General features: G+C 45.7%; 1 protein-coding gene across 2 annotated transcripts in view; it reads right to left on the reverse strand.

The window, feature by feature from the left end:
* SLC6A6 (solute carrier family 6 member 6) overlaps positions 1 to 10139 on the reverse strand; it is a 93037-nt gene extending 82898 nt beyond the window's left edge. The window contains exon 1 of one of the 2 annotated variants that reach the window (XM_005420207.2): positions 10064 to 10139. The gene's annotated coding sequence lies outside the window, so the exon portion shown is untranslated. The remainder of the gene's footprint in view (positions 1 to 10063) is intronic. The other variant, XM_031056421.1, reaches the window with a different exon arrangement.
* Positions 10140 to 10588: the final 449 nt, after the last annotated feature.

The raw sequence follows: 10588 nt of genomic DNA on the forward strand, positions 1-10588 counted from the left end.
TTCATATTGAGCCCAAGAGTTAAAACCTCCCCTGATTTATCTCATAGTGCCTAAACTCCTACAGGCCTTTCAGGCAAGGGAAACGTCCTGGGCAGGCTGTAATTAAAATCTAGTAAAGAATGATAATTTGGCTTCTTTTTATTAACTCCTATTTACACAGCAGAATGTGATTTGCTGCATAAGGGGGAGAAGGGCTGGGGAAGGCTTTGCTGCGCACAGGAATGGCACGGCAAACACGGCGTGCTCTCAGCTGTTTACCTTCCCTGTCACTTCTGCAGGGAACCTGTGACCTGCCACTCATGGACGTGGATATAAAAGCTCATGCTGTTTTGGTTGGTTGTTTTTTCTGTTAGTGCAAGACAGCTGACACAGACTGTTTGCTTTGGGAAAACAACCAAACCCTTTTGTTTTGCATGAAGGGGGTGACAAAACCTGTATATAAAGAATTGCCCTGACTCTGCAAACAGCTACTGCACAAGGAAGAACGACTGGTGGTCAGCTCCAGGGCATGCTGACTGTCATTTTCGACCTACAGTGCCACTGTCATTTTAGAAATTTAGAAGCCTTGGGAAGTTGAAGAAACAAAAGTATTTCCCCATATGTATAAAACAAAATTTTAAGAAAAATTCCAGCAATGTGAGAGAACCGACAAAATCAGGATGGTTTACTTGAAATCATGAGAATTTGAAGTTGAGATAAAATGATCTCTGCACCTTGTGCTATACTGTTCTGCACTTTCCATGCGACTGAGAAGTATACAGCAACTTTTTGTACTGCTTTTACAAACCATGTCCTGCTGGACCTGATGTTTGGCCATTTTAACACAAGAGATATAGTGAAAAGGGCTTTGGGATGACTGCAGCCTGTACCACCCTGAGAGCAGCTTCAAGGACAGGAGCTACCACAAAGTAAACCCAGCACTTTGATAAAGCCCTGCCTCAGTGCTGCCTTCAGCATGCTGCAGCCTATGAGAGATGCTGACAGGCACCTCTCAGTTGCCCATTCATTCCATTTCCAGGTTTCTCCAAACCAGACTGTGAAGGTGCCAGTCCAAGTCTCACCAGTACTGAGGTACAGCCTTAGCTTAAATATGGAATGAAATTTTTACATCTTAATTTTCTAACAGTTCCTTTTAAAGAGAAACTTTATCAGTATTTTTTCAGCTGGAGCACTTCACTGATGGGTAGGCTCTAGGTATCTGAACAGAGGCATCTAGAGCTATTTGAAAAGTTTGTGACCCCTCTAAGGCAGGTAAAAGTCAGGCCCTACATGAGATTCACATCCTCTTTTAGGGACAGATAGAGCTCATGTGGGACACACAGAAGCACTGGAGTATATCACATATCCTATATAGTGCCAGAGATGTACTTAAAACTGTGTGAATTAATAACTGGTTAATTGCTTAAAAAGGTCTGGTTTTTCAATAAAGCCACTCTCCTTTGCACTGCCTGGGGCTCTGTGTCGTTTGCTTCATACAGGTAGGCAACTCAACTGCCTCCTATGTGAGTCAAATCAATGTTTGCGAAGGATCTGCTCCCAGCTTCTTTGTCTGCTGAGAACTGAGCCATGAATGCATTCTGTGCATTTCAGAAAACTGTCTGAAAGGAGTGCTGGGAAAGGAAATGCCTGCTTACTTTACATAAAATATAACAGCTTAGTTGTACTGCCTGCAAAGTCACTAGAAAGGTCCCAATGACACCAGAGAAGCCCAAGCCATGATCTGCTCAAACCTTCATGCACACAAACATCAATCCATTCAGCACATGCATATGATGCTGATAACCATCTGATGGGCCACGTGACAGGCTAGAAAATCAGACAGCAAACCTCACCCCAGTGTGTGACACAGAGCCCACCAGCCCCAACACATGCCATTTCAAGCCTAGCTCTTTATCAGATGAAAGGAAGGCTCTTCTGATCACATAAACAGCATAATAAGTGCTGGAGCCCTCAGCTGTGAACATGAATGCTCAATATGCCAGGTGGCTCAAGCTGCAAGCGTGTAATCTCCTGTTGTTGTGTAGCTTTCAGGCATCCTTCCACATTCTTAATTCTCCTGATAAATTTAGAGAGATTTATTTCCAAAGAACACATTTTCCAGCAATTCATAACATATCACACATCATGAACTCTATCTACCACACTGCAGCCCAGAGTGAAAGAGCTCAGATATTCCTATAGATCCACTCTTGAACAGCTGGGGGGAAGCACATTAAAAAGAGGCATGTTGTATTCTCTAGAGACCACCACTGTGACCAGAAGTGTGAATGACTACTCATACCTCGTGTTATTTGCAAAGCTGAAGAGCAAGGAGAAAAATAAATAGATCACAGGCATTCATACCGAGGCTTTAATTAGAGAGAAGGATGTAGCTCTCTGCATAGGAAAGCTGTGTCTTCATGTGGTGCAAATCAACACAGCTCTATTATGGAATTACAGCAGTCTGTGCCAATGGGGATTCAGTCCAGGTATGCACACGAGGATGTCTGTCTTTACCATGGAAACACAACACCTAGGTGAGGGATCACACGAGCAGCTTAACAGCAACTGTGTTAATACCTGACAGAGCAGGAAAGAAAAATGGAAACAATTGTTCTAATTGAAACTATGGGGGGTGTGTAAATAGGGCAGAATGCACAGCAATTACCTGATTTGGAGCTGAGCCACAACACCAGCACTGCTGCTCCTGCTCTATGGGACTGCAAAAGAGCCTAAATAAACAGGATTCTGGTTTTTCCACCTTTAGCTAAAATGGTTGTTTAAACAGAGAAGTTCCCCTTTTTACACAGGGAACTGTGTAAAAAGACATGGTGCCTGCCCAAATCTGGGGACTAAAGCAAGGCCATGAGCTGAGGAGCTGAATTGCTGCCCATACTTGCACCAAACAGCAAAGACATATGGTGCTCCCTCAGAGAGGTATTTCCTGCCTGGATAGTAGATGGGCACAGCTTTGACCCGCTGGGGGAAGAAAACTTCAAGTTACTACAAAGGAAATAAAGGCTCCAGAAGATTTAACATGAACATTCTGGATTTCCTCAGACTGGAGATGCTACCAGCTCACAGTTCCCTCTCCATGAAGTCCATTTCTCACATACCACTTCTATTCCTTCCTCACAGCCATCGCCAGCAGGCTGCAGGCACTGCTCCTCACTCACCACCACATCTCTCCATATCACCGGCAGAGAGGCAAACCTGCACAGAAAGCTGAGAGGCTGGTCCCCAGAAATGCCCCATGGCAGTGGATTCCCAGGCACAGGGTGCATGAGAGGCACAAAGACAACGGTTAATAACAAAATGAAGCTCTCCTGGTAGCATGGAGAGGCTATAACCTGGCCTAGAGTTATTTTGGAGTATCACTTGAGAAGCAGCTATAGTGTCTACAAGAAAGACCAGATGAAGTCCTGCAGGAGCAAAGTTCCTTTTCTGAGGAAAAGCCAATAGGCAATGGCTTACCCAGTGATGCCATTCATGGTTCAGCAAGCATGCCTTAGTCACATAACAGAAGAACATCTTGAAGCATCTGCTCCATCATCAGTCACTGCTTTGGGGCTGTGCCAGTGACTGCAGCCACAGGGGTCCAGTGCTGCAGGCCCTGCACACACCCAACACACAGGTCTGAACCTGTGACCTGCAGCTTCTGCAGACCATCACAAATCCCCTGAGACACACAGCTCCCCACAGCCTTGCAGGTTGTTTTTAGTTAGACAAATTCAAATGGCTGCCACAAAAGCTTAATCTCTTTCCAGCCACACTCACGCTGAGTGTCAATAGGAAAAAGTCCCATGAATACGCTTGATAATTACAGAGCCATGGCTGTAGCAAAGAACAAAGTATAATGCAGGCTTGAATACTCAGGAAATTGACTGCTGATATGTTTCCATTCATTGTTTTGTTCTCTGTTCTCAGTGTTATATTAAAATCTCCTACTAAGAATGAGCTTTCTTGTTTAATGGAACTTGTCAGTTAGAGGAAATCTGCTTGAGCTGTTTGATCTATTCTTTAAAATAATATTAATTGCAAATTTAGCACAAGACCCTATCTTAGTTCAAAAACTAAAGCTGATCTTTTCCATAATGTATTTGTTTCCCAGAAAAATCATGGGCTATCACTTTCCCACTTGAACGCATTCACTGTCCCTTTGCCCCACTATTCAGTCCTGGCTATTCATTAGATATGTTGATCAATTGCACCAATCACCTGACATTGTTTTCCTGACTCTGTTAGTGAAAAGTGATAGTAGTGAATAGCAAACAGTAAACATGGTGCAAATCTCTGGTCATGAAAAAATCCATGAAACCTTGCAGTTTGTGAGCATCTTTACAAAATCAACAACATATCCATACCCCTGACAACCATATCCACATTCAACTGTGACCTCACATCTATAGGAAATCACACTCAGTGCTTCTGCTTGCCTCTTCATTAATGGAACTGGCTTGTCTATTTTTAATTCCATGTGGCTCATAATTAAGAACTAAATTTGCATGTTTGCTATTAATCCTGACTCCCAGCCTGTGCAGTCACAATAACAAATCTTAATTTCAGGGTCAGAAGCTGATGTACAGTAGAATCTGAATTTCCCAAGTCTTACAGTTCAGTGGTATTTAAATCTGAAGGTTTCACTTGGCTCCTTGCAGACATAAAAGAACAGTTCAGAAGAATCAGATGCAGTGACCAGTTCAGACTATGTAAATTTGTAGGATTGTTTCAATTTGCTGGTTCTGAACCTTCAGTGAAAATCTGCAAAAAAGGCTTGCATGGGGTTTTTCATAGGAGCAATATTTATTTTGTGAGTGTCTTCCTGCACTCACTTATATCAGAATGATGGAAGAAAGGGGAAATGGCTGGTTTAAGGGCTCACATAACTAGATATAACGCATTCTATAAACATCAATACTTGATCCTTTACTTTAGGCAATCTCAAAAGACTTCTGGAAGTGCTCAGAAACCACTGCCCATGTCACCATGACCACAAGTGCAGTCACTTTTAGGAATTTGACTTTGCAAACAGAGAAGCGGTGCCTTGAGCCCGCTCCCTGACAGGCAGCAGCATCAGTTCTGCAGCTGACCCCCTTTCCCCGCCATCGTAACACCTTTGGCAGGCACTGTGAATCTCTTCCCTGGTGTCAGCAGGTTTGGTTAGCCCTGTTCTCATTCATTGCTTCACCTGGCCTTGCTAAGAGCGCTGCCCTGGTGCTGTGCACCTCCACCAGTGCGAACTGGGGGCAGCGAGGCACCCCCAGACTGAGGGATGTGCCTCGGCCACAGCTTGTGGGGAGCCTGAGCTCCCTGCCCATGCACCTCTCAGGACATGTACCGTCCTCCTCTGCTCCATCTTCCCTGCTCCTGACTAATTCGGGCAGCTCAAGGTGCAGGGAATTCCTCTAATAAATCCATCCTCCCCCACCCTGATCTTTTATTAAAGCAAGGGCAGAATTGTTCAAACCAACCCAAGGGAAGAAGCGCAAAATAGGAGGTGACCTCCTTCCAACCCTGAGGTGTGGCCCGCTCCTCAATCTCCCTGGTTATTCCCGCACCTTTGCCTCATTCCCTGCTGGAGCAAGGCCCTCCCTCGTGTTTTCCCCGGCCCATGAAGAGCCCTCTGTTCCCGCATGAGTCACGCCGCAGGCCGCGCAGTGACATCAGCCCCTCACAGCCCCTCGGGCTGCCCTTGTGACACGGGACGGGCCGGGGCTGCCGGGGGAGCACGGCCCAGCACGGCCCAGCACGGCTGCATGGAGCGCTCTGCGGTGCGGGATGCCACCCGTGAGCAGCTGCAGAAGCCCTGGTTTTCCTGCCTGCCAGCAGGCAAACCCTCCCCGAGAATCCCCGGCTGGTGCTGAAGCCCTGCCGGCTGTCACTACCTGTGCCAGCCACCCCGGGACACGGCACATGCTGCAAACACCTTTTCCTTTGATGGTGCTGGCGCTTCATCTGAGCTAGGATAAAGAGGGCATGGCCGGTTTTCCAGTCTGCTTTGAGACTACAATAAGAGCTCTTTATGGGTTTAAATTACTATTCTGCAATACTGGCAAACCATTACCTCTTCCAGGAATGCTGCTCTGCTGTACTGCAGGAAAGTTATCCCTCTGGTGCTGTAAGCTGCACCAGCAGCATTGCAGTCCTGTGTTCCTGACCAGAGGCTACTTCAGCAAGGGATTGAATGGCTTCATGACCTTGATGGACGCACAGAGTCAGTTCAAGAGCACTCAGCTGTGCAAATGAAATGCTGGCACCTCACTGATAAGAGGGGAGAGTGCCCATGCCAGGGCAGAGGGGGGGACATGTAAGGATGCAGCAGATAATGGTGGCTCGAGGTGATGGCTCCAGCTCTGAGCTTGCCGTTTTGGGGAGATAGGCACCCTACCAACTTCAAGACAGTCCCTTTCCCTCTGTGGCAGGAGCAGCTGGCCTGGTATGCCAAGGCTTCACTATAAACAAAATTCCTAATGAAGTATTTTTCTAACAGTTTTCTTCTTCTGGTGCTGCTGGAGATCAGAGCCATCCCAGCGCAGTTTGCTCACCTATGGACTTCAGCTACACCAGCACAGACCTTCCATGTCTGCTGGGGAGGAGTGACAGGTGAGCTCCCCCAGTCTAACATTGCTTTGAAACATCAATAAGGCAATTGCTCACAGAGAGGAAAAAGCCAAACTTCTCCTTTTCAGTGCAAGGAGAGTTCTGCTTTTGCTCTCAGCTCACTACTTTGGTGCTGTTTGAGGGTTAGACGACAACTCAGACCCACAATTCTGCTTTAGATTTAGCTGAACCTCCATGAAATGTCATGTACTCTTATGATATTTCAGTACAAGAGGTCGGAAACACCTAATGCCTGATATTGCTTTCTAAGGCATTTTTCATCCCATGAGACTTCTATACCCTGAACCCAAATCCTTCCCTCAGTTTGTCCTCCAACCCTAACTCTGTAGCCAGATAACATCCCCCTTTTCTTTTTCCTTCTGCAGACACAGCAGCTGTTCTGTTTTGCTGCTGAATGAAGCAATGTTTTACCAGCTACGGTTTCCTGATTTGCACATTTTGGTGGCAATGCTGTCACAGAGTTCCCACCACCAGCCCCTGCCAGTGTCCCCCCTGCCAAATAACACTCAGGCCTTTCAGCTGGGCCAGAGCGGTTGTTCCTGGGGGCAATGCTGATCAGGCACTGAGCTAGTTGAAGCAAAAAGCAAAGCAAACCAAAACACATACACAAAAAAGAAAAAAAAAACAACATCCTTTCTATTTTACAGGGTTTTTTGCTCACAGTCTTAACCGCCAGCAGTTCCTGATGTGGCTTGATGCAGTCACATGAAGAGCTGTTTAGATACAACTGGGAGAGGGCTGATCTGGAGTAAAACAGTGTGGAAAAAAGCTGAGATGGGAATATCTCAAGACAGAATTACTACTAGAGCTTCCTTGTCCTTAAACCATGGCCAAGGTTTCTTATCTTGGACCACAACCAGGAGATCACCATAATTTTCCAGTAAACAGCCAATTAATTTCACAATTTATACATCATCACACATCCCCCATGTAGTAGAGAATCAGCTCTACAGACTCCTTTCAGGCCTTAAAAGGATCCTTAGGCTTCAGTTTTCGTTTTTAAATGAATACAAGCGTTCAACTGAGCTCTAAGCTATTAAAGCAAGACATCACTTCACTGATAAACGAAATAATTTCACAATAATTCACTTAATTGTCCGATTCACCTATGCCTTTAGACCAATGTTTTGGGATTCCAAATAACACAAATAATAACAAAAATAACAGCAGCACATTCCATCTTACTGAACGAAACAGTGATATATCAAAACACAGCTCGTGATACATTATCACTGGCTGTGCAGGAGTGTGGGTGGGAAGCAGGAGGCTGCAAGAAGAGACAGATAAAGCAGCTCCTACACGCGACTTTTCCCTCTGTACTATTTTCCTTTTGCTGAAGAAGCGCAGCAAATACATTAACACATGCATGAAAAATGAGCTGAGGTAATTCCATCTATGAGCATGTGATCGGTCCTGCTGCCACAAATGTTTTCCCTCTAGGTCCATATCTGAGCCTCACACAGACTGACTCACTCTGCGGCCGCACGCGTCACTACTACCCAGCAGCGTCAGGCTGTCATTTGTTTCCTTTTGGAACGGGATGTTCTATAATAGCTCCAACTCCCACTCCATAGTTTATGAAATTGCAGTTCTTTCACATACTCCTTTGTTCCTGAGCTGCCAGGAGTTTTCAGTTTGTTTCTAAGGTGCTAAAAGAGGATCAGAGTGGCCTGAGCTCAGGGATGCCTCACTCGAAGCACTAACAGGATGTGTCTTTTAATAGAATGAAGGTGTGATGGTTCTCAGTGTGCTGTAGGGTTTGTTCTTCAGGAAGACGAAGGAAGCACAGTGCAGAACTGTTGCTTCTGGGGTTTCTCCCACAGCCAGGGAGAAACTGTCACGGACGTGGAAGCTGAAGCTCTGGACATGCTGATGGAGCCATGAAAGCAGAACCAGCTCTGCTTCAGAGTGTCTCGCTATGATGCTTAAAAATGCAACACTTGTTTTTTAGCACTGATTAATTTAACCCTCTGCTCTACAAATGCTAATCTACATCTATATCTTATTCTGGAACAGGTAAGTGTTTCTGAAGTGAATCCCTGGCTGACTGTGCTTCACTTAATACCACACAGTTTCGAGCTCAGCCTATAGGACCAAACTCATACTAGCCTCGGGATAAAACCACCAAGTGTCAATAGTATAGATACAGAGTTGTCAGCACCAACTGGTTTGTTCTGCTGGCTTGGTGCTCCTGTCATATCAAACTACCACTGCTTGCTACCTGTCTTTCAGAGCCCAAAGTCCCAGAGCTGTTGTAGCTCAGCACACAATTGCAAAAGGAGGAATGTGATGTGATTCTAGAAGTGCAGCAGAAGGGAGGAAGCTGCAGTCCCCCAAGGTTCCCTGCCCACTTAAAGACCATGTTCATCAGGATACACCTGCTGAGTTTCCTGCTGTGAATATCTGACAGGCAGCTGATACAAAAGGACAGAACCAAGGGAGCAGACAGCCAAAGAATGAGAGGATGCAAAAGATGTTGGCATTTTCCTGCTTACTTTTGGGATGCTGCTATGATTCAATGCAGGCTAAAATGGCTTTGTCCTCACACTGGGTGCACAGCAAAATGGATGCATTGCTATGTGGAATCCTGTGTCCCCTGCTCCAAGTGCTGGTCCCCTATTTAACAAAGAGCTTTAACCAAATGGGGAGCTGCCATTACTTCCTAAGGGTGCAGACATTCCTAACAAGGAGGTCAATGACAACTTCAGGCATAGCAAAAAGAGTATTCCTATCGTTCTTCAGAAAAACGTTATCACTTATTACCTGTCACTGGGAATACAATAAGAATCTTAAAGATGACTTGGAGACGATTTGGAAAAGCAAAACTTACAGTTTTCAAATTGCATGTAACATTTCTCTGAGACAAAAAAAGTTCCTGAGATTCCTGCCTGCAAGAGGGTGCCATAAGCATCCCTGCAGATATTTATTCTGACCTCCTGGATCTTTGTCCGAGGTTCATTCATTGGGTTTAAATAAATAAGCATTAACAAACCCAAGGCTCCAGATCTTCCACTGTCCTGCACTGAGCCAAGATCTTAAGCAAAGAGGCTTAAGTCACATTTATATTTCCTTTGACCTAGAGACAGAGCACAGCTCAGTATATCCCAGTTATGGAGGAAAAAGACCTCTATGGCTGTACAACCTTGCATTCAGCTGCCTGAGAAATCTTTAGAAACTGCTGTAAAGGCAGATCACCACAGGCTGGCATTCCCTGCTTGCTGCAGACACTTTCACATGCAGCACTGGCTGGGCAGAGCAGCCAGAGCCCCAGCCCTGACTTACTTGCACAACAGCCTCAGGAATCCTCCTGGTACTGCCTTGCCAGCCTTGGATAGTGCTGCACTGCAGGAATACAGTGCCCAGGCTCTCAGAGCCAGACCTTGAGCTTTGGTAGCTGTCAGGACAAAAGACAATCTCTAAATGTCAGTCAATATAATCTCACAGACATCACCTATAACTTTACCTGGGCTTACCTGGGTCGCTGTGGAGGGTAGGGCACTCTTTTCCCTGACATTCACAACGAACGCGTGCGCCAGAGAATACGAGGCTCCTCGTACACAGCGTATTGTTCTGGATTTCCTATTTCTTCAGGGTTGTCTTGGCAACGAAGAGGGTTTGCCGCTAGAGGTGTGTGAAACACTGGGTAACAAAAAACATCACAACTCCCACTTGTTTCATTCCATCACCCTTTTCAACCTGACTCTTTTTCAACCTGGAACTGCTCTCAGTGTGCTGCGTGTCAGGAGGGGCAGCACAAATCAGCGCAGGCTCCTCTGCCTCCCCCTTTCCCCCAGCACAGTGATTTTGAAAATAACAAAAAATGACATTTTTCATTGGAAAATTATGTCTATCCAAATACCCTTACATGTGCTGTTCCCATTCTCCCTTCAACTACCTTCTTAGGGAGTAGTTCCCTGTCAGGCAATGAAACTGACAGCTCCAGAATGGATGAATGGATTTAAGCAAAATCAGGATGGGATTTTTCATT

Source organism: Geospiza fortis, unplaced genomic scaffold (assembly GCF_000277835.1).
Source record: "Geospiza fortis unplaced genomic scaffold, GeoFor_1.0 scaffold70, whole genome shotgun sequence".
NCBI classification, from domain to species: domain Eukaryota; kingdom Metazoa; phylum Chordata; class Aves; order Passeriformes; family Thraupidae; genus Geospiza; species Geospiza fortis.